The 24500-nt window shown below is 48.8% G+C and overlaps 1 protein-coding gene across 3 annotated transcripts in view; it reads left to right on the forward strand.

The window, feature by feature from the left end:
* Positions 1-24500, forward strand: part of PLA2G2C (phospholipase A2 group IIC) — a 90943-nt gene that overhangs the window by 31476 nt on the left and 34967 nt on the right. The window contains exons 3-4 of one of the 3 annotated variants that reach the window (XR_013380645.1): positions 520-939; positions 3289-3445. The gene's annotated coding sequence lies outside the window, so the exon portion shown is untranslated. Of the gene's footprint in view, positions 1-519; positions 940-3288 lie in introns of those variants that run through there. The other 2 variants (XR_013380646.1, XR_013380653.1) reach the window with 2 other exon arrangements.

Genomic DNA, 24500 nt, shown 5'->3' on the forward strand with positions numbered 1-24500 from the left:
TGGTGAGGGGTTTTTGTTTTTCTTCCTTAGGAAAGGTTTGGGCTTTCTGCCTGTTACCATTCCCATGAGAGAAAACATCATGGCATCTGGCCTTTGCTGAGGCTACTATGCTCTGCTGTGTGGCCTTTTCTTCCTCTTTCTGGCCAGACTCATCAGACCAGCTTTCTTGGGCTTGGGAATATTGGAGCGGAGTGATTCTAGGAATTGCCTGCCATCCTTCTTCTGGGTTTTGCCTGACAATGCAGGAAGGGACCTGGCAGAGAGGAAGTAGTTGTTTTCCATGACACAAACCTCCAAAGGATAAGGCTGTGTGGCCAAGACCAGGTATTGCCCTGAGGGCCTCCAGTGAGGTTGTGCTATATGAATTCCAGTTCCACCTTGCTCATTCCTTCTCAATGGAGTAGTGGGTTTCTACAAAACTGAGGAAGAAACCTTTATTTAGTAGCATGGACTTAGGTACACTATCTCATGCACTTCTTTACATTCCCATGAAATGGGCTTTATCATCTTTTTTCACAGAGGAAGATATGGAGATGCACAGAAGTTCAGCAAGTTATGGAGATCACACATCCAACAGTGACAGGGCTGGGAGGCCACCCCCTGTCATGCACCATGCTCGGAAACCATCTCTTCCTTTTAGATTCTGCAGGAGCCAGCTTGGGACTGAAAACGGGCCCTGTAGAGCCACCCCAGCTCTCAGCTCCATGAGATGGGCACCTGACTCTCCTCTGCCTCCTCCGACCGTCTTCAGTGTTCACCAGGGGTGGTCCAGAGCCCCCTTTCCAGTAAACCTTCTTGTACAAATCTCTATCTCTGGATCTGCTTCCTGGGAAATCAAGCTGTTAGCGGAAATATATCCAGTGTAGATGTCCATACTCTGATGCCCCAGCACCGGGGGCATAAGCCTGCATCTGGCTAATGGGAGACAGAGACTTGCTGGTGAGCCATGGGGCCTGGATTAGAATCTTACTGTCCACGTCTCACAGTGGTGGGCTCTTGCGGATTGATCAGCCTTCCCACAACCCCGGCTTCAGTATCTATAACAGGAGCATAATAGTAGCCTCCATCTCATTGGCTGTGGCAGGCGAGGTGGCTGATGCATTAGAATAGAGCTTGGCACATGGCAACGGGCAGTGAATGTTGCATCACTAGTTGCAGGTGCCGTTGAAAGCACCTTCATTTTCCCAGATTCCTCGGTCTCCTTGAAATCACACTCTTCTGGTTCACCTGCTTCTCTCAGAATTTGCCCTCAGTTTGCTCTGCTGCCTCCTCTTCCTCCTCCTGCCTCTCAATTCGGGTATTCTCCAGGGCCTGGCCTTTTGCCTGCTCCCTCATTTCTCCCTTTCCCGTGTTCGTTCTCTCTCTCTCTCTCTCTCTCTCTCTCTCCACTCTCTCCCACTGTGCTGGAAAGTGGCCTGTAAGCCCTCCAGTGCTGTGAATAGCCCTCCAAGTGAGCTGCCTGTTTTTTGGTTTTTGCTTTTTTAATGCTTCAGTTTTTGGGGAGGATGGGCAGTCCTGTCATTTGCACCAATAACTAGAGCATCTCCCGTTTTGGCTCCAAAAGTCAGTCTGTCAAACTTGTGAATTGCGTTAGCGATTTTGTTTTCGACTTATGCCCTTGAGTAAGGGCACCCGCCCGTCTTGTAATATGTGCTATTGTCAAGGCTGATAACGCACAGAAGGCAAGAGGAGGGAGAGAGAAAGGTACCCACCATTTGACGTTCTATGACAAGAGACAGGATAAAGAGCTTCTGCGAAAGTCCTAGAATAATGAGGACAATGAGCCATTATTCTCAGGGCTTCATTTTTAGACTGTTGTGGTGAGCTCCTGAAGTCTCAATTGTTTACATATGAATTATGAGACTTCCAGGAAAGCCTAAAGCCCATGAAAATTATACCCGAGAAATTGTACCAATGGCCTTGTGTTTCAGGTTCAATTGATCTCAGTTAAATCAATGAAAACATATTTTCTGACTTCAGAGGTTAAAGAATGTGTTTCTAGGAGAAGAGGAAGAGAGCGACTGAGCAGAAACAGGCGAGGAGTGGAGGAGATAGGAGCTCACATCTGCATGCTCAGCATTTGACAACTGTCTTTTCAGCCAGAAAACCTTCTTTTTTTTTTAAGGATTTTATTTATTTATTCATGAGAGACACAGAGAAAGGCAGAGACAGAGGCAGAGGGAGAAGCAGGCTCCCTGTGGGGATCCTGATGCAGGGCCTGATCCCAGGACCCCGAGATCACGAACTGAGCCAAAGGCAGTTGCTCAACTGCTGAGCCACCCACGTGCACCAGCCAGAAAACCTTTGTAAGGAGAGAGTCCTTCACTCCCACTCTACAAGTAAGGAAACAGAGACTCAGAACAGAGAAAGACCCTCCCTGAGGCCATGTGCAAGGTGGTCTGCACACCCACCTGCCACTGGCAGGGCTGATTGGTGTAGGAGTAGGACGCTGTGATGGCATCATAACTTCAAGATGATCTTCAGTCAACTTCATCTCTGTCATCACCCTTGTGACATGTAGGGGCAAGCCAAACAAGACATTTCTATGTAGTAGTGACTTTGATTTGTTGAAAACACAAATCAGTGAAAGTTTTGTGATGAATGGATACCTATCCCCCCCTCCCCCACACTCCCCTGGATTCACACAAGGCCTTCTGAGGGCTTTTGTACATTTTTGTACATTCTCATTTGTACATTCAGTTTTGTACATTCTCATGCTCTCTAGGGTTCCATCCGGTGTAGCCAAATGGATTGAACTTGCTTTCAATCTACACTCGTAGCTTAGAAAATTCTGGATGTGGAGTGAGGTTATAATATCTGGGTACAGGGATTAAGGCCCGGGGCTAGCCAATCAGTGAGATCCTCCCATTACATGTGCACACTACAACTGCAGGAGGTGACCAGTGCCGGACTCCTGTGACCATCTCAGGTGACCTCAAAGAGAAACCCAAAACAGGAAGAACCAGGAAAACACTTAAGTGGATGCATGCCGGCAACGTTTCTGAATGACCGAAGCATGATGTATCAAGACCGCTAAGGGCATTTTTCGTGTCTATGTCGAAATCAGTAGGCCTTGATTTTTATAGCCAAATTATACCTTGTGATGCGCAATTGCAGGACTGTTTGCAAACATGTATGCCCCATCCCCCTTTTGCATATAATCCCCTGCAAACTGACAGGTTTTGGAGCAGTTCCTTCAGAGCGATCTGAAATATTGTCTCCCCAGTAAGACAACGAATAAAGCATTTACTAACCTAGTTTCAGGTTGGCTTTTTTTTTTTTTTTCAGCTGACACGTGTGTGGAAAATTCTTGCTTCTATGAGGAGCCTTACCAAATAATTTATTTGATGCCAGTTTTATGACTGCTGCAAACCCAGGAAGAGAAAGAGAAATTATTTTGAAGGAGAGAGTTTAGGAAATAAATAAAGACGTTTTCTTTCCTCTGTGCTTGATTTTTTTTTTTTTTTTAAATCTTAGCGGTTGGAATTTGGTGCTTGTGGTTTTGAAGACTAAAATTCCCAAACCTTTATGTAGGACTTCTGTGGGGGCACCGAGCAGGCTGCCATCCCCCAGTCTGTTCCACTGAGTGTGACCAGAGCACTTCATATTGGTGGCTGAACGGAACATATTACCTAGTGAACACCTGCCCCCAGCTCACAGCAAACAGCTCAAAGTGAAGTACTTCCAGAGTAGAGTGTGTGCAAGGGTCTTTGCTTGTCTTATTGTGGTGTTGCAAAGGCATGGCCCTGGGTTTCCATGAATCTTAGGTTTGAGAGGTCTTTCCAAGATCCTTCCTGGTTGCCTGAAGTCCAAGGGTTTCATAAGGTCAGAGAAAGTCATCCAAGAGAATTTTCATGAGCAGACTAAGCCACAAGCATCAATTTTGTTTTCTGCCTTTATTCCTGCCTGCGAAGTATTTTCCAATTATGTTTCCGTGTTATTCTTAACCAAGCGGTTCTCTGTGCTTTATTGCCTTGGACTTCCTAAGCACGGGATTGAATCATTTGTTCCCTCTATCTGGAAATCCACTCTCGGGAACGGAGTCTATGCTCTGGCCTTGGGTTAAGGGAGCCATTTACATTTCTTGCAAGTGTCCTGTCCAAACTGCCTCCACCTTGGCTTTCCAGTTTGCACCCCTCTCAGGTTCTGATTTAAAAGCACTTAATTAGGATGCTAATTAGAACCTAATCGGGCTGCTAATGAAGTAGTTGACAGCCCAGATCAATTAAAAAGGGGAAAAAACATCCCTGGCCTTTTGTTTGCAGCCTCTACAGGAGATGACATTCTCTTTTTAATTGCTTTGAGGCAGGCTGCCTGTGAACCAATCAGCCCCTGTGGTTGCTGCTGGTCTCCTGGTCACGTTGTCTCTCCTGGCCAGAGGCAGCTCTGCAGAGAAGGTGTGCAGTCGGACTTTGCAAAGCAAGCTTTCTCCCTTTTTGTGTGCTTGAAGCTCTGTAAATCTCACACTTCCAAGAGGACTGCTCTGCCTACCTGTCCCTGCTTCTGGCCACCGACTTAGTCTATACACACGCAGCTACCTAGAAAAGTGGCAGTGAGCACTAAAACCAAATAAATGTTTAAATAATAATCTTGCTCCTCCTCCTCCTTTTCCCCCCTGCTAACCTGGAGGCTAGAGAATTTTGGTGATGACTTTTGTAGAAATAACAATAGTGGGTGAGAGCTGACCTAGCAAGCATTACTCAGTAAAACACAAGATTGCTTTCTAGACTGCAGTCATCTTGGGAACATGTGAGAATTGCAGTGAGGCCAGGCCTGCAAACTGAGAGACAGTCCTGATGAGGGGAAGCAGGCCAGGGGATAAAGACTGAGGAGAGGGGTGGCCAGGGAAGCAGACATCAGAGGGTAGCGCATGCTTGCCCAAAGAAGAGAGCTATGTAAGTGGTTTAACAAAATATATACTTCATAATGCGTGTTGAGCATCTATTGTGTGCCAGGCGCTCTGCTTAGCTCAGGTTACGAAGCAGTGAGCAAAACAAGACAGACAATAAACAAATGATTGTAGATAAATTAAATGTGCTCAGGTGCTGCCAAAGACCAATCCTGAGCACTCCAGGCATGTCCTGTACAGACGCTGCAGATCGCCCTGAGGAATAAAGCTGCAGCTGAGAAGTGAAGGTCAACTATGAGATGGCTGGGCAGTGGGGCCAGAACAGTCCCCCTTGCAGGAATAGCATCTGTGAAGAGGGGAGCCCGGCTTTTGTTCTAGGAGCTAAGAAAAGTCTTCAGTGCTAGAGCAGAAAGAAGGGAAGGAATTCGTGAGTTGAGGCTAGGGCTTTGCTTAGTCATTCATAGCCTTTTAAGCCACAGGAAGGATTTGGACTGTAAGGGGCTATGAGGAAGGCATTAACAGCTTTTAAGCAGGGGATTCTTCGGATCAGTATGCGTGCTTGAAATATCCCAGCATCTGTGTGGGGGACTGATCAGAAGGAGTCCAGATGGGGAGTGAGGGGATCAGTGGTTTAAGTGGACGTCAATGGTGGCCTGAGCTGGGACGCCAGCAGTGGGGACGAGTTGAGGTGGGTAGGCTTGAGAGGCCTTTTGAAGAAGGAAGAGGCAAGAGTTGCTGGTTAATTGCATGTTGGATGCAAGGAAGAGGAAGTGGCCAAGACTCCTTCCTAAAAGTATGGTTTGAGCAGTGGCTTTACTGTGGGACCATTTACTGAGATTAGGAATGACAAGGAGAGAGTAGACCTGGGGGTAAGGGTAGGACAATCATAAATCCAGTCTTGACAATGTTTAGTGTGAGGCATCAAAAGGCGATGTCAAGGAGGGCAATAAGATCGGAGGGTCTGGAGCCCGGATGAGCTGGAGACGAATGAGAGGTTGGCCAACTGTAGGCCATAATCTGGGGAGTTCCACAAGATTCTCTTGCAGGGGGAGGGAAACCCCTCCTTTGAGAGGAAGCTCAAATCCAGAGGAATTCCAACATTAAATGGTCTCTGAGCAGAGGAGGAATATGGAATCAGCCAAGGCAACTATGAAGGAGCTGCCAGAGACGAGAGGAGGAACAGGGGATGATCTTCTTGGGGATGGTTTTTGTATTCAAGGCTTTCTGTGAGGAGATCATTGTGAACTGACAATCACTCAGTAGTTTTCAAAATCATTTAAGCAACAGAAGTCCCCTGAGAGCAAACCTTCAGGAGATGTCACCCGGAGAGGTGGGGGCTGGCCTTGAGGTCCTGCTCGCTCTACCTTCCTCTTGTCACCCCACCTCCCACCTCTGAATCCCAGGCTCTGAAGAAGGGCATTGGAACAGCCCTGCCCTAGAGGATACTCGCTGGTGCATCAAAGTGAGACCTACTTCTTCCCCCGATCCTCTTCAAGGGCGTGCACCACTCTACCCCATAAACCAACCAAAGACCTGATTCCTTTGCATGGAGGGAGCTCAAGGGATCTGACCTCTGCATTGCTCCAGATTAAAAGTATCAGGGGGCCCCTTATGAGACACCACACCTTCTTCCCCCATTAATAAATGCCTCATAATCCTTAGAAGCTCAGCTTAGACATCACTGGCTTCGTGAACCTTCTTCGGGCCCCCAATTCAGAACGGATTATGCCTCCTCTGTGGGGCTGCTTACTGCACTCCTCACATGGACGACTTGGTTATTTATTTACACACCCTTTTCCTCCATCAGACTTTGAGTTTCTCAGGGCAGGGACCAAGTCTTTACACCTCAAAGCCAGGATAATGCCTGGCACAGTGTAGGTGTTGAATCAATGTTTGCCCAATTGGATTAAATTACATTGAATTAAACTTGGAAGGGCCCTCAGATCGGCTACGGTCCTTCCTTCTCTGAGATAAAGGTGAGAATAAGCTCCAGCTCTTTGCTGGCAGAAGTGATTCTGGAATCCCGAGTCCTGATTTCCAGTCCAATTTTCTTAGGATCCTTTCTTCAGTGCTCAAGAGTTAATAGCGCTGAATAAATATGGCAATGTTGGAGAGAGAACCCCCTGGTCTGCGAGCTGTAGGTGGCTCTCGCTGGTTTAAATGGCATTATCTCCGTAGCATCCACCAGGCCCACGGTGTAAAGTGGCTTTCTTTGGAGTCATTTTTCATAAGTAGAAGTGTGACTGTCTCTCCTACTTGTCCTCACCACCTGTCATGGCTCTGGCTCCTTCACAGATTCCCCGTCACTTTTAATTCTTACCTTCAAGAAAGAGCCCGCTTCTCACATTTTCTAGTGGAGATGCTTTATTTGTTTTCTTTTAATCTCCTTTTTACAGGATTTGGCCCAAGGATGGTTCCAATATAAAGGCTCTGGAGCTTTCTCTGTGTGGACAGGGCTAGGGAATTCCTTGCGGGGGAAGCAAAATTGGCCTCCCTTCCTGGAGCCTGAGTAACAGTTCTTTTTTCGGAAGACTAGGTGAGAAAGGGTTCTCAAGAGCCATCCTTGAGGAGAGAAGCTGTAAACATTTCTCGTTCACCATCAGTGGCGGCAGGGTTCTGACCCTCAATTTAGAAGAAACGGGCGCAAGGCGCCAAGAAGCTGGATGCTCACTTCTCTCCCACTCACCAAGGACCTGGGTCAGTTGTTGGTTTCCCTTCAGATCCCCCCTTCTTTAACCATTCTGCCCCCCTGGGGTTCAGCCAAGAATTACTGCCAGCCTACCAATCCTGCTGAGGAAGCGGGGGAGGCAGAGGGAAGGAAGAGCCAGGGCTCAGGACTCAATCTCACCTTCTTTTTTTTTTTTTTTTTAAAGATTTTATTTATTTATTCATGAGAGACACAGAGAGAGAGAGAGAGAGAGAGAGAGAGAGAGAGGCAGAGACACAGGCAGAGGGAGAAGCAGGCTCCATGCAGGGAACCCAATGTGGGATTCAATCCCGGTTCTCCAGGATCACACCCCTGGCTGAAGGCCGCGCTCAATCCCTGAGCCACCCAGGCATCCTTCCATCCCACCTTCAAGCTGCAGCTCTACCACCTACCTGTGGGATCCGTCCCTTAACCTTGGGGACACTCCGTGTCCTCCTCTGCAGACTGAGATTGAGAGCACCTCCCTGGCAGGCTAGCTGTGGCGATTGGCAAAAATGTACATAAAACCACCCGCAGTGTGTTTGGCCCATATGGTCACCTGAGAAACGTTCATTATTAATAAGCCAGATTATTTTTTTTCAGGGGAAATCATTCATTTTCCTTGCTTTCATCCTAGTGGCACACCCCAAACCGCTATGATCGATCCTATAATATCCACTGTGTGCATGGACGTGAGCGCCTGGTGCCATAATGGCTTGCTGTTTTGAATTGCAATTGTTTGAATGCAATTGTTGTTGTTAATGTTGAATGTTGTTATTGATGGGACAGTCTCTTTTCAAGATAGATTCTTGCATGATAAGTAGTTACTTGTAGCTGAACAGGTCCAGAGAAAGAAACCTAGATTGCTTTACGAATTTGGCCTGTTTCGGGTTTGGAAAATGTGGATTAATCTGTCAAAAGAAAAAGAAAAAGTATTTAACCAATGGGGACACTTGGACTAATTGAGTGTGGATTCTGTAGCTACTCGGGGTATCCTTGGCAACTGTTTAGGGGAGCGCTGAGCTTCCTAGAGCTCTGCTTTCAGATGGAGGACACACAAAGGTTATCCTTTCAAAGCTCTCTGTGTCTGTCAGCTAGTGTCTGCAGGCAATATGTGTTTTTGAGAGAGCCTGATGGATTACAAGGAAGATGTGGGTGGCCAGATTCTTTGCTTTGCATAGAAATATTACACTTTTTAAACTAATGTCTGATCTTGATAGTTCTCTGGTTAAGAGGTACCCTATAACAGTATCTTAACCTTGGCTTAAGAGCAAACAGAAAGGTTACTCTTTCTTTGCATCTTTATGCTGGAAGCTAATGCTTTTCTATTCACAGGCCTTCCCTGAAAGAGCTCTGCTACTTGAATGGGCCATTGATGACGTCAAATACAATGATGGGACTCTATTTTTTCTTTTACTTTTTTTTTTTTCCAGTATTGAGTATTTGCTGGAAACTATTTTGGTACATCCTAGTTGCACATGAGAGTATACAAAAAAAAAAAATTAGGAACACCAAAGAAGTTCAAGACTTTCATTTCAGCCACCTGAAATGTCTAGCAATGAAGTCCTGGTTAAGGGGTTTTAGAACACACCAGACGATGCAGTTTCACACAGCCGCTATAAGTTGTACTCATGGGAAGTTTTTAATGGGACACGTGGGGAAATGCTTGTGATGTAATGTGAAAAAGGGCATAAAATCATATGTTAGTTCTGATCTTGGCTTCACCAAAATAAGACATGAAGATGAATGAAGTCTGAAGGGATGTGTGCCAAGCTGATAATCATCCCCAAGTTGTGCTTGTGTGTGGGACTGTGATTTTATCTTATTTTTTTTATATCTTCTCATCTGTTTTTTTTTAAACTTTTCCCAGTACACATTAAATACTTCAAGTAAGAAGCTATTTTGTTAAATAACAAAGGTAAGGACAAAATTCTCATAGGTTCTCATAGGTTCCTGGAGGTGATAGCGGTAGCGTTTTTAAACTAGAAATTGGTAGCGAGGGATAACCGTTGGATATTAATGTTTAGCACTTACATAACATTTCATGGGAGGCTTTTCGGGTGTTTTATAGCGCCTGAGCTCTCATTTTCATACCATCCCCGTGTGGTAGGCAGCAGGAGTTGTAACGATTTTGTGCACTTAAAAAAAAAAAAAAAGAGCAGGTGCTAAATGAAGACGGCATTTTGCTTGCTTCTACAGATGTTTTTTAGCTGTGAGATTAGACCCTGTGTGAGGACATTTGCCACTGCGCCTCATTCACAGATGCATAGGTGATCAGGATTGGCAGGAACCCTAGAACTAGCATATAGCCCACTGCCTTGAAAAGAGGAGACAGAGATGAACCCGTGAGCTTACCTAGTGTTTGAAAAGCTAATTCCCACGCTTTCTTGCTCAGCATGGAGAATGTTCCAGAGGCGCTTTTGCTTTTACATATAATCTATTCTTGCTGAAGCCCTTTAAAGGAAAAAGGAGGTAGGGGGGTGCCCGGGTGGTTCAGTAGGTTAAGTGGCTGACTTGATTTCAGCTCAGGTCATGGTCTCGGGGTCGTTAGAGGGAGCCCCGCTTTGGGCTCTGCACTGGGTGTGGAGCCCACTTGAGATTCTCTCTCTCCCTCTCCCTCTGCCCCTCCCCCTGCTTGTTCTCTAAATAAAAGAGAGGGGGCGCAGAAAGGAGGGATACTGAATCATTAAGGTTGGGATTGGAAGTGGGGTAGAAAAAAGGCTTTTGGCAGCCAGAGAAAGTGGCCCCAACTCCTGCTGGCTGAATTTCTACCACGTCCGAGTGTCTGGTGCTTCTCTGGTCTCCTTGTGGCAGTGAGACCACCTGAGCTCTCTCTGTGCCCGCCGCCCACTCCCAGTCTCCCAGATTTCCATGTCACTAGTGTTTCTGACACACCCGCCTGTCTATGATGTTAACTTTCAACTCTAGGAGTCAGGGTATAGAAGAATTTGAAGCTTCTCTCCCTCCCGGTTTCCTGATAGGGTTTTTAAGGGTGATCTGGTTCAAATACAGGGGAGGCAAATGCACACATTCCCCCAGTTACCGTCTCTGCTGTTTTGATCAGTGCTTACCTGAGGATGGACTTTCTCCCATAGCACCCATGAGTTCGCAGGGATTCCAGAAAGGGCAAATATTAGCGCAGTAATGCTACTTTTTGGAGTTCAATAGATACCTGGTTTTGAATGGAGGTTCTCCCTGTGGCTAGTAGACCCTCAATTCTTCGGAGTGCAAACAGAAGGTGACGAATGAGAGCGGCAGCAGCTATATTATTAGTCAGGAGTAATAAGGAAATCTGGAAATATCAGTGCTTAATAAGGCAAGCACTGATTTTTCTTTTTTTGCAAAATCTGCTGGGTAACATCTGGGCACTTCTCTATCTGATGACCCTGGGAGGTAGGCACCCTCCATCTAGTGTCGCTACATCTCAATATGTGACATCCAGGATCATAAGGTCAGAGAGGAGAGAGCTAAAAGGTCATGGACTAGCTCTTAAGTGTTGTGGCCAGAAATGACAGATGGCACTTCCATTCATATTTTATTAACTCGGACAGGCCACACATGGCTTTGCTGGACCGCCAGGGGATTGGTCGTTCAGGACACACGGGCTTCTGAGTGAGGGCTAGATGTCTCTGGTGCCTGACGGATCTCAGCTGAGCCTCTCCTGTGGACCAAGCACTGTTGTAAATGCTTTACATGTTCATCCCAGTCGATCCTCAATCTTAGGAAGTAATCGCTAATGCCTCCATCATACAGATGAGAAACTGAGCCACAGAGAGGTTAGGCGGCTTGCGAGCGTGTCCCAGTTATTAAGTGATGAAGCCAGGATTTTAAAGTCACATAGTCTGGCTCCAGGGCCTTGAGTTTTGAACCTCAGCACTGATTATCCCCCTCACATTATTTCTTCTGGGGGGATTTCTGTAAGATTATAGGCAATGTCAGTAAAACACACGGATGGCAGCGACTTCTGTCATTATAGTTGTGGGCTACCTCAAATCCTTTCTCAGTCAAAACAGGGCATAAATAGATGGCTATGTGATAGAGCTTTATTAAAAAGGTATCTCTTTCATCCTGGCATCTGACGTTGCATGGAATGCCTTCATAGAACCTTGCAGAGAAGTATCAAGCAATTACCATTGCATGGGAGTATTTTAGCCAGCCGTGCCCATTCTTACCCTACAAGGGCATGAGAGCAAAGTTTAAATTTTAATTACTGGCCTGCCATGTCTCGTTACTGGAATCTGCAAGGCTGCTCGGAGCAAAATTTAAGGACACAACAGTAGTTTATTTCGTATTTGTTTTAATTAAACACTAGTGCTGGTCTTGACTCATCCTGTAGGTAGTTACAGCAAAAATACCATGTTGTAAAGGGATGTCTGAGCCCTTTCGTGGAACCAGAAGTATATTTGGTGTTGAAGTGACTCCCTGTGCATTCCTGCCATGAGTTAATTGATAGCGCTCCTGCCCCTTTATTAGGAAGCCTCAGCAGCTGGAGACAGCCTGGTGTGGAGGTGAGAAGGCAACACTACCCCCAGGAAAGGGACTGTTCGGAATTCTCTAGCTGTGCATAGACCAGGAAAGGACATCACTGAGGTTGTAGAAGGACTAGGGCAGTGAATGGTGTGCATAAACCGGAGTGGCTACGGCTGTTGGTACCTTTCTCCCGTGCCAGGTGGGAGACGGAACACAGACTCTTGGTACTTGAGAAAGATTCCCAATTCATCCCTAATTCTGGGCATTGGGAGATGGCTCCTTTTTATTTCTCATCTTCTTTCTAGTGCCTGGTTTCTGCTTTAGATTGCAGCCCACTGTCTCTGACAAAGGGGGGGTGCCCTCCTAGGAATCGCTGGCTCCCTGAGTTTAATCCCTGTGCTGGGCAATGGGCCAGGAGAGAAAGGTAAGGAGACACCGCCCCAGCGCCAACCACACACACAGATGGGTAAACAATAAGCTAAGTGAGAGTGAACTTCAAATGTGCTCCACAGAGACACGGGGGAGGAGGGGGGAGTGCAGAGGAGGGGCCAATTAACTCAGCATTGGGCTAAGATTGCTGAATCATGTCTGTGGGTTCCTCATTGTCCTTTGAGACTAATCAGAATCCATAGATATTACTATTTCTAAGAACTAAATAGGTTGCGTTAGGTAATGTAATCCCCCAGTATCATTTTAGCTTCCACTGAATATCATTCTGCAGGATCTTTGGATCAGGTATGGACAATTTAGGCACTGGGAGCTACATTCGCCAGATATTTTTTTTTAAAGATTTTATTTATTCACGAGACACAGAGAAAGCGCGAGCGAGGGAGAGAGAAAGGCAGAGGGAGAAGCAGGCCCCACGAAGGGAGCCCCACATGGGACTCGATCCCGGGTCTCCGGGATCACGACCTGAGCTGAAGGCGGCACTAAACCGCTGAGCCACCCAGGCTGCCCTACATTCGCCAGATATTGGAGAAATATTGGCAGGTGTCTAAAAAGAAGTACTCTGAAGAGTAGCATGAATTCTATGATTTCAACGATACCAAAATAGCTACGTGTGTGGCCAGCCTCCAGGCGGGAATACGCACGGTGGTCATTTTATAGTGGTAAGATTACGAATTAATTTTTTATGAAATAGCTTTCCAATATAATATGGCCTTCAACTTAAAGAGAGAAGAACAAATAATTATTCTGTTATATCCCAAACATCACATTTTTAAAAAACCAATGGGAAAAGCATCCATGGTGTGCATCAGAAAGGGAAGCTTTGAAAATAACTCAAGAAAAGTCACTCTTTTTTAAAAAAAAGATTTTATTTATTTATTCATGAGAGGCAGAGAGAGATAGAGGCAGAGACACAGGTAGAGGGAGAAGCAGGCTCTACGCAGGGAGCCTGATGTGGGACTCGATCCCGGGTCTCCAGGATCAGGCCCTCCGCCAAAGGCAGGAGCTAAACCGCTGAGCCACCCAGGGATTCCCCCCCACCCCGCTTTTTTAAAGATTTTATTTATTTATTTATTCATGAGAGACACAGAGAAGAATAGTCACTCTTCATGGAAATTCTGACCTTTGAGCAGAGAACCTCAGAAAGGGGTTTTATAAAACTGAAACACATTTTTAGGGAAATACAGGATGCTTTTTAGGAGTCAATCGATCCTGGTCATCAAGGATTTGCTATTGATATAAAGCAAAACTAAGAATGCTCTAACTTAAAGAAAGAAAAATGACACAATGCCATAATGACATAAATGCCATAAATAAAACTATGTCTCTGTTTGTTCCTTCAGTTATAATATTTGCCCACATGCATGCACAAATTTAACATAACTGTAGACATATTCCCCCCATAAGAGACTGTAAGTATTTTTATGCAATATTGTATTGTTTTAGGTTTTTCTAAAAAGGATTTACTGGCTACATTTTAAACCGTGGTTATCCTGGAACATTTGTTGAAATAAGCTATTTGGTCTTCTCTTTTTAAAAAAATCAAAATTAGGGACGCCCTAGTGGCTCAGCAGTTGAGCATCTGCCTTCAGCTGGGGTCTTGATCCCTGGGTCCTGGGATGGAGTCCCGCATCGGGGCCCCCCCCCCCCCCCGCAGGGAGCCTGCTTCTCCCTCTGCCTGTGTCTCTGCCTCTCTCTATGTGTCTCATGAAGAAATAAGTAAAATCTTTTTTTTTAAATCAAGATTATAGTTGAAAGGAAAGAATGTCAGTCTTATCTTTGACTTAAAACAGACATGAGGGCAGGTGCTGGTCACAGGTGACCTGGACTCCCTCGGCTCAGGGACGAACTCCATGGCAGGGACTGTGTGGCCGAGGGCGTGCACCCTAAGCTTCTTGCGAATGCTCTAGAGCCTTTGAGCTGTGGGGCTGACATTCTAGGAAGCAGAGCCTCACGGGGAGGTCCAGCACAGAGCCTGCCCCAGAACCTGCCCTCATCCTGGTGAAAATGGGGTACACACGTGGCAACTCAAGGAGATGCGGTGGGGATCAGAGTCCAGGACTGGCCTCGCCTGCCCAACCCTACCCAGCACTTTATCCCTTTAAAACCAGATTGCTTTTTGAAATCTAAGCTCCTGACCAATTCCTGTTCTGCCCTGATTCAACCTGCAGAGTCCGATTGCACCATCTCTGCCTGGTCCTGGAAGAGCGGTAGCCCCACCCGGGCCTTCCCCTTCCCGGCCGGCCAAGTGGAACTGCTGAGCAAATGTCTTACCACCCCCAGGGCCTGGGCCGGGTCCTCCTGCCGCTGTTGGGGGCACAGTGCCATCTAGTGGAAAAAAAGAAGAAAAGCCCCCTCGGTTGCCTTTTTCTTTTTTTTTTTTTTTTTTGAAATTAGTGGAGCATCATTGAAATAGACCAAAGAAATCAGCTGCCCTCATTTGATATCAAAGAAGCATCGAGAACCAGAGAAGGATATGGACTTCCCGAATGTCACACAGGCAGCCAGAGGCAGCTTCGACGTTACGGATTGTCCGGGTGGACCCTTGGCTCCAGGCTCTTGGAGCTGCATGTACCACGGTAAAGAAACCTGAGGATGAAAGAGCTTCTGGTGTCTGTCGAGTGGCATTGGAGACCTCTGCTGGGGTGGAGGCGAACGTGGGCAGAGACCTCCGTTATTTACTGTCCTATAGAATGCCTGGGCCGCACTCTCTCGGCGACGGGTGCCAGGCCAGAGCAAAGTGAGTCATCCATTTGGCTGCACCCCCTCTTCCCTAAATCTACCCTGAAACTCTGCACAGGATAAGGCCGCGTCTATGATGTAGTGCTACGGAGCAGGAGATCTTGCAGGTTACCTATGTCCTGAGGGAAAAAGAGAAAGAAGTGTGGGCTTCCAGCCCCAGCCCTTCCCCTGCTCTTGCCCTGTCCGCTCTTTTGAGAGCCCAGGAAAAGGTTGGGCCTCTGGTCTCAAGCCTACTTCCCTCTCCTCCCTTCTAGAAATTCCCTGCAAGTCTAAGTTTCCAGGTGCCCAGGTGCACAGGCTACCCAGACCCCAGGAGAGGGATGGGGTGCAGGAGGGGACACCGCACCCCTGTTTCCTGTGCACTAGGGACTGCCTGACCTTGACTAAAGCAGATTGCCGCGAGGAACTGCATACCATGTGGGCTTCTCAGCCAGTCTCCAGCTAAAAGACATGTACACCGAGTAGGCTATTACCCACGATTGTGGAAAATGCACGCTGCATTATTCAGTGTCAGTGTGAGGGATGGAGGGAAAGGTGAACGCCAATGCCTAACTTCATTCCCCCAAAATAAAATCCTAAATGTTGACTCGAAACATATGGCTGTGCTTTGGGATAAATCTTAGTCTAGTTTCTCATGGAGATCCTAAAACAGCAAAAGGATTTCTTGACTGCACTCTCTTCCTTCTGAGTCTGGGCCTTCCCTTGACTCCTGGACCAGCAGCATTCCAGCAAGGAGCTCAAGCCCATCCCGCCCCGACCCGAAGATTGCTGGCAGAGTCCTAAGGAGTGAATGTGAGTATGAAGAGTGTGCTGTTAACCTTTAAGGGTGCTCCTTTCATTTCATTTCTTCAAAGCTGATTAGAGCAGAGGAACTTTTAATGCTGCTTGCTTTTCTAACCCAGGGAGTCTGACTCAGGGACTTTTGTGGACTGGAATGCCCCAAACTGGCCAGGATCTGACATTCCTTCGGTGCCCAGAGCATTGGCTGAGTTCCAGGCAGTATCCCCTGGCCTGATTTACCCCAGGCTGAGTGTTCTGAGGTCTCTGGATGACGGAACAGCCTCCGGACGCCGAGTGCAGGAGGTCTGCTGCCTGGCCGCCCCCAAACAGAGCCCCCCACCCCCAGGGAGGTCCTGCTTCCACCTGCTTCTATCACCTCTCCACCATCAGTGTCTCCTGCCCTCCAAAATTCATTCTCCTCCAAAGCGCTTGGTTAAAACTGGGCTTTGTTGCCGCATCCAGGAATCTGTTGAGATGTAGAAGCATAGACAGCCCTGCTTTTCAGCCCAACACATCCCGGGGGAAGAGGCTATACAGAGGGTCTTCATGATGCAGATTGTATTTTCCCACAGGAACGGTTATAATTGGGGTGCATTGCTCACCAGAGTCCTGGCAGCGAACACATCACAGTGACATCGGGCAGCATGTCATAAAAGCCGACACGTCCCCAAACCTCTGTAATCATCTACCAGATGAAATCTAAGCCCTGACTAGCCTCTCTCTCTTGATTCCAGCAGGGCCTCGGCTCATTACTCAGTGTTCCTGAGCTGTCCCTCCCCAGCCGCACATGCTGGAGCCCCTTTCTTTCCTCTCCTGGCCTTGATCTTCAGGCCCCTAGTTGTGCCCCACGGGCCGGCTCATCTTTCTTCACTGAATCCCTTTAACTCAAAGGCCTTTGAACAATTCACAATTTCCTATGCCCTCCTCTCCCTCCGGCCCGGCAGGACGCGCACACACTGTGGCGGGCGGCCCTCCAGATGGTCACAACAGTGTCCCTCCTGGAGTTGTTGAATCTGGACGGTGATCAGCATGTAAACCAGGTTCCCACATAATGGCTTATAGGTCAGAGCCCTGAAACAGCCTGATACAGCCCAGATCTACAGTGTCTTAAGGTGAATAGGGCATTCGTTTATTCCAAAGATATGACTGATTTCTTTCTATATGCCAGGCATTTCCCAGGGCACTCGGAGCATAGCTGTGACTAAAACAGATAAAAACCCACACAGAGCTCTAGAGGGGAAGGCATAAGTGGCATTTGTCCAATGAGTAGAAAGACCATTGGCTCGGGAGTCGGGAAGGCTGAGGAGCTAGTCCAGATGCTTCTGCTAATCAGCCGAGTCCCTTCGTCCTCTGATCTAGTCTCCTCATCTGGAGAATGGAAAGACCAGTCTCCATCCCCGGTAAGGACTTGCACCTGAGATTCTAAGAGCTCTTTGATTTGTGACCCTCCTTATACTGTAGAGTTTTTGGCTTCCCAGTCGAGAGAGTAGAGCTCCCCTGCCTCTCCTTGAGGCATTCATGCCAACTTCCCTCTCTGCCCCTTGCAGTTCCTTTCTGCTTTGATTGTTCTTTGGTCTTAAGAAAGCAGAGAACCTCTCCATCGAGTTAACCTGCCTGCCTTCCCTCTTACTCCCCCTGTGGTCTCCCTTCTCCATTACCATGTGGTCATAAACATTTTTCAAGAACGGTCAAACGACCCCATCTTCAAAGATGGTTTTTGTGAGTGCCTCTTTGGGGTCCCCATGATGCCTTTGGGGGTGTCTGTTCCCCAGAGCATGCTCAAGGAAGCCAGTGAACAGATCACAGGGAAGGATTCAGTACAGTTGGTGCAACAGAACCACTGGAAACCAATTAACAGCCTGGAAACCAGAGAAAGGATGGTGGCCAAAGAACAGGCACCCCGTGGTAAACAATTACCAGTGTGGGCAGGGACAGCAATGTAGGTCAGCTCTCAGCCAGGAAATAGTTGTACAAGTGCAAAATGTGAATCCCTTCTGGAAGCAGAATCTAGGTAAAGGTTTTCTTTCTATATTTGGGCAGATGACCACCTGGTTGCCTTGCGATTCCCCTAGGTTTCTGAGACAGCTGGTCTTGGCTTCCACCTCTCCTCCAAAACAAAATGGCTCACGGGCCTTCTAAACCTTGACCCTCTGTTGATGATCGAGAGAGAGGGTTAGATTTTGCTTTATAAACTAGGTCTGGGCAGGGTACCCATACCGCACCCCTATATTCTGAGAGCACTGGATGTTTTCTGGCACAGGGTGCGGTGGATCCTTTTTTGTTTGTTTTGGAGAGCCTGCCTTTCGGCCTCTACAGTGCTGTAAAGATTTGCCAGTTTTAGGTGAATATCCGGGGAACCCTGAAATTAACATCAACACCCCAGCTTTAAGGACTATTCCGGCAGGGATTTGGTCAAGCAGAAACAGGGGACTCTGGGGTTCAGATCCAGTTGGGAATAAAACCCAGTCCCGTAAGCTGTCTGGTGCTCACTTGCAGAGGCTCGGGTGGATAGGGTCCCTGTGACATTTAGCCTCCTAACTTGACGTGGGCACAGCTTTTACAGTGTACGACATGCTTCTGTATGTGCTCTCTCTTTGGTTCCTCAGACCCATTCTGGAAAGTGGGCAGAGCAAGTGTTGACAACATCCCCACTTTGTAGAGGAGGCTGAGATTCACAAAGGCTCCAGGCGTGTGTCTGCTGAGCTGGTACATGACAGTCAGGACTGGGGGGGGGGTCTCCCGGTACTGAGGCCAGGGGTCCTCCTACCAAACCGCAGGGTGTTGGGGTGTCTCCTGAAAGCCCAAGGTCAGGTGGGCAGTAGTACTTATGACTGCACATTTCTGCTATCTCTCTCTCTCTTTTTTTTTTTAAGATTTTATTTATTTATTCATGAGAGACAGAGAGAGAGAGAGAGAGAGGCAGAGACAGAGGCATAGGGAGAAGCAGGCCCCACGCAGGGAGCCCGACGCAGGACTTGATCCCGGGTCTCCAGGATCACACCCTGGGCCGCAGGCGGCGCTAAACCACTGCACCAGTGGGGCTGTCCTCTGCTATCCCTGTTAACCTCCTTCTAGGCAATACTTCAGGTTTACCAGTAAGTCATGGAGGCTGATCTTCATACCCTACTTGGGAGAGGCGAGTGGCCTACTGATAGCGCTTTCCCTCAGAGGCCAGAGCCCCAGAACTCTGATGGGTGTTTTTCTCAGCAGTCCCTGACTCTGCTTCAAGACCAGAGAGGAAACAGTACCTCCTAAATATCCATGGCTTCCCAGGGAAGCCACAGTTGCCATATATCAAGGGCCCCAGAGGCTCTCCTCTGTGGTCCCCACTCTGGTGTAGCTTTGCCCTGAGACTGTTTTCCTCACGTGTCACCTTTGATCTAGAGATCAAGTGCAAACGTTGACCAAACCCCAAGATCCTCTCTTTCTCAGGCCCTACATGGGGCAGCTCTCTGGCATACAGCCCTAGAGATGGTTGGACTTTCTGCAACTTTGTTCATAGAGGAGCAAAGAAATGTTCTCCTTCCCCAACTTGGCAACACAACCCTCCACCCCTGAAGACACCTGCTAGCAGCGAGTCATGCAACATTTCTTAAAATGGTACACGATAAAGTTTGCAAAAGCAGTTGTTTCGAATCCTTCTGTTCCTAGTTAACTTTGCCAGCCGAGTCGTCTTCCCAAGTTAATAACAGTAGAATCCCACAGGGACTCCTCTCCAACCAGTCATACTAGCTGTAGCTCACACCTGCCGCCTGCCCCCCCAACCCCCACCCCCAAGATCGTTCCGTGCGGTAAATGCTTGGCATGAACCAGTTTGCTTCCAAGCCGTTCTCTGGGGCCTCATTAGAGACGGGCAAATGTTAGGGGGCGAGGAATTCATTGTGCACCTGTAGAGCCTAATGTCTTTGGAAAGCCATGAATTGGGGAGCTTAACTAATGAGCGCACCATGAAAGCCACAGATCACCTAGTTCAGTGTTAGAGTCACCTCTCAGGTTGGGTAGAAATGAAAGTCCCCAAAGAAAGGCCACTCCATCAATTAATGAAGAGCTTTTATTTTTCAGGCTGATAAATATGCAGCAGATGTTTTGATAGACAAAGAGTGTTTACTAGAGGCCTTCAAAAAAAAAAAAAAAAAAAAGCCATGCTGATTTGTGGTTGGGATGAGAGAGGGTGGGGAGGAAGAGATTTCTCTACATGATGTACTCTGTTATCAAAACAGAGCAGCTGGTTGGGGATTTCAGGGTTCAGATGATTCTTCACTGCTTCTGCCTCTCTCTGCAGGGCCACTTCTGCTATTCTGGCTTTTGCTTACCCTTCTAGAGCCTGCCCTTAAGATTGTCATGAGGTTAAAGGAGAGAATCCCCAGAAAGCTGGTATTTTAGTGTCTGGCCTTGACGGTTTACGGGACTCATTGCCCGCGTTATTCATAATATTGGCAGCTGGGGAGTCGTGTCCCTTCCTGGGAAGGGGGAAACAGGCAGAGGTCAGGGGGGATTGCTGCCCGCGGCTGCTGAAGATCTCGGCTGCACTTAGGCTCATCTTTACAGGCCGATTGGACCCGAGCGATAGTGGTGGAGCAGCCCGGGCTGCAGGGGCGCCGCTGGCCGGGGTCTGCTTCCACCGCAGCCCCGGACCTCCCCGGTGCACGCTGGCCATCCGCGTTGCCCTGAGACAGCGATGCTGGTCCACCAGCAGGACTGTAAATGCAAAAGCTCCGCTGCCCTTTATAGGGAACCTTAGCAACTGCCTAGTGGCTTGGAGTGAGGCCATGCTCATGCTGCCATGGCCTAAGCTCAGGCCTTCCAAACTCACGCTCCTGTTTCCAGTCTGTCTTACCCTCCGCTTGCCCTTCCTCCAGCCACCAAGAGGCCCGTCTAGAACCAGCTGCTGATCTGGGACATGATACACTCCTGTTTTAAAGGGCCAGCTGGCTCTCCTTTGCCTGGGGGGTTGGCGGGGAGTCCAGTCCACCCTCCTTAGAGAGGCACGCAGGGCCCTTTATAATCGCTCCACTGTCCCAGGAGGACTCTCCTCATTCCTGGCAGGGCAGGCCCTTCCTTGACTCCAAACTTCAGCGCATGCTCTTCCCACTGCCTGGAGGCTGTTCCCTACCTGCTTCTCTGCCTTGGCAAACTCCTGTTTGGTCCCGCAAGACTCAGCTACAGGATGGGCCCCTCCGTGTGGCCTTTGCTGACTTCCTTGAGCAGAGGTCCCACACTCCTCTGGGAGCAGGACCCCCTGCCTGGTGAAGGCAAATATGTTTCTTATCGCTCAAGAGGTGGCACCAGTGCTTCCCACCACCCACACTTCTGCGCGGGGCTTGGGTGCTGCCGAATGGTGTGGAGCCTGGCCGTGCAAGACGTTCTTTTTTTTTTCTCCTAATATATTCATGAGAGACACACAGAGAGATGCAGAGACACAGGCAGAGGGAGAAACAACCTTCATGCAGGGAGCCTGGACTCGAGCCCGGGACCCCAGGAGGCAGACGCTCAACCACTGAGCCACCCAGACGTCCCGGAAAACATCCTTCCAGATCTGGTGCTCTCAGTTTCGGCCTCCTTGGGAGACATCGTGAACCTCAGCACCAGAAATCATCCTAGATGTGGAAATGATGGAATTGATGAGATATTAAACGCCACTAATCATCTCATCATTGTTGTGATTACAAAAAGGAGAGACACCCAGAAGGGAATGGAAATGTTCTCTGAACTCCGGCAGGTGTTCCCAGCTGGGGGCGGGGGCAACGGTGTTTCTTCCTACACAGCCTGGAGCCTGGTGCCCTCCCTCCGGGGTCCCACCCCACCCCCCTGCCACCTCCGTCCTGGTGGTCACTGAGCATCGGCGACACCCACGTGCTGGCAAGATCCCTCTTCCTTTCTGAAGCCCCACCTGCTTGGTCTGTACACAGGCCCGGATGATGTCTGCCTCAGAAGAGCGTCCTGAAGATGGGAGGAGGGTCTACCTGTGGAGTTCTTAGTAGACAGGAAACACGGTCCCATCCTCCGTCCCTTCCCCACTTCAGCTGGCAGTTCACCCCGTGCTCGGCAGCAGCCAGGGGAGAAAGTTCTCGGCCGTGACACAGAGAGGGTCAGGCTAGAGGGGTGGCCGGGCCTTTGCTGCACACATCTGGTCAGTGCCCAAGTGTCCACCTGATTTAGTCCCCGGGGGCAGCTGGGCCTGTGACGGACTGCCCCCCTCTTCCAAGCAGCATGGCAGGTGGTGCTGTGGAGTGACAAGAGGGCCTGCAGGGAGGGACCCAGAGGGGGCATCAGAGGGGTCACCAGGTGCTGCATTCAGTTCTGGTGCTTCATGTGTCAACCTGTTCAGTTCTCACAACCTTGGGAGCTTGGTACACTAACTACTAAAAACACTGGGACACTGAGGCCCAGAGGGGCCAGGTGACCTGGCTGGCAGGTGGGAGGCCTAGGTTTGAGCCCGGGCGTCCTTGCCCCGAGGGCAAGTGCTTCGACACCCACCACCCAACGCGCAGAGCTCAGGTTGCCCCGACAGCTTGAGCAACTGTACGTGGCTCCTCTAGTTGAGGTAGAGGCAGCAGCTCCGAAGCCAGGGGACAGAAGATCCTCCCTGGAAGCTGGGGATGCCACTTCCTCTTGTACCTTCCTGTTGCCATCTTCAAGAGGCCTAAATCCAGTGGGCCAGAGCTGTGCCTTTGGGTGTGGGACGTCCATTCATGTATTCAATACATGTTTAGCAGCCAGGCAGGGGGTGCCCGGGGTACGACAAGCAAGGTCCCAGACCTTGTCCTGGGGTTGGTTGGGAAAAGAGCTAATAAAGAAATATGAAAAATTCAGGTAGTCCTAAAAAATTAAGAAGGGTCAAGGCAGGTGAATAAGGTAGAGATTGAACAGTACTGGGTGGGGGAGAGGTGGGGGGAACAAGCTGGGGCAGCGGGCAGATTATTCTGCATGGATCCTTCTGTATGGATTTTAAACTAAATATTTCCCAATTCTGTGATCTCCTTCAGGCTGAGAAAGTGTCACCTGTCTTGTACAGCAGCTGTACACACACACACCCATACAGCTTCCTCTCCTGTCGTAGCGCCGGCCTAGGCATGAAATAGGGGACGACCTGTACCCAGGAGGTTCTGGAGCTTGGTCAGGCTGTCTGTGTGCCTCACTTGCTCACCTGGCCTCAGGTACAGATGGTGCAGGAACACAGTCCTATTCAGGCTGGGTCGCTGGCCGTGTTCAACAGCCATTATTGAACTCCACTGAACTCCAACCTCAGATTTGAGCAGTTTGCAGAAAGGAGCCTGATCGCACTTTCAGCCTGGCAGCAGTGCTTGCTTCTAGCAAAATCTCCAGTCACAAGTAATCAAGACCCAAGCCCTGGTGTGCTGTGGGGTCATAGAATTAAAAGGGTCCTGAGAGATTGCCCAGCCTCTGTCTTCAGATAAGGAATGTGTAAACCACCACGCTCCCCAGGGCCCATTTCTCTTCTTGGATAAATTCAAGGACAGAGGTCACAGGACGGGGGCATCCCCAATGTCATCAGGGTTATGCTCTGCCTCGGGTCGATTCCCTGAGCCCAGGTCACAGTATTTTCATTCAGAAACGGAGTCCCTGAAAGAGGCCCAAACAAAGGCCATTAGAGTATTTGACGATTTGTAAGGTGGTGGTCTCAGCTGCAGACCGGGCTTTTGTGCTTGTGAAAATGTAAAATATTTAGAGAACAGGAACCTACCTGTCTCCACATCTCTCCCTGCTAAGAATATATTATCTTGATTAAGGCGAGGAGAGACGTGTGCTGATCACGTGGCTGAGGACCAAGCAGAAGGGCTGAACTGATTTGCGTTGGCCATCTCTACACAGAGCACTTGTGAGGACACTGGAAATTCTTCCAAGTTCCCTGGGGACGGCATCGATAGGGGACACGTCGCTGTGAACTGGCTGCAGGGCATGGCTGATCCAAATGACCCAAGTTAGCTTTACACCTTGGATGCAGGTGTTTTGTTTCATAACCAGGATCTTTAACGGTTTCATCCGGGGGAGGTTGGCACCTACCTTGCACGAGGCCCATTGCTGGGCACCCAGAGAACCATGAGGACGAATGAGTTGCAGGCTGTGGTCAAAGGGCTTCTGGGCCTGGAAAGAGAGGCCAGCTGTGTGCTGGTTCTAGGAGATTGATTGCTCCTCTCTTGGTTGGTTCTCTCCTACTCATCCCTCCCTCTGAGCCTCTGCTCCCACATTTACTTTCCAGAACCTTCACCCATCCTCTATCTGTGATTCCCTGCCATCTTTTGATGTATTCACTAATTCCACAAGCACTTACTGAGCACCTGCTGAGCTCCAGGCACTGTTTAGACCATTGCACTAATCCCATGAGGTTATAGTTTTCTGTGTATGACCTGCCTCCCCACGCTAGACAGTTGCTTCCAGGAGGCCAGTGAGCACACCTTCTCTTGCGCGTCCCCAGGACCTGGCCCAAAGCAGCTGTGCAGTAAATGTCTGTGTAACAAATGAAGAGAGGAAGAGCAATGGTATTAGATGGGTGGTTACTGGAAT

The sequence above is a fragment of the Canis aureus genome, chromosome 5, assembly GCF_053574225.1.
Source record: "Canis aureus isolate CA01 chromosome 5, VMU_Caureus_v.1.0, whole genome shotgun sequence".
Taxonomy (NCBI): Eukaryota; Metazoa; Chordata; class Mammalia; order Carnivora; family Canidae; genus Canis; species Canis aureus.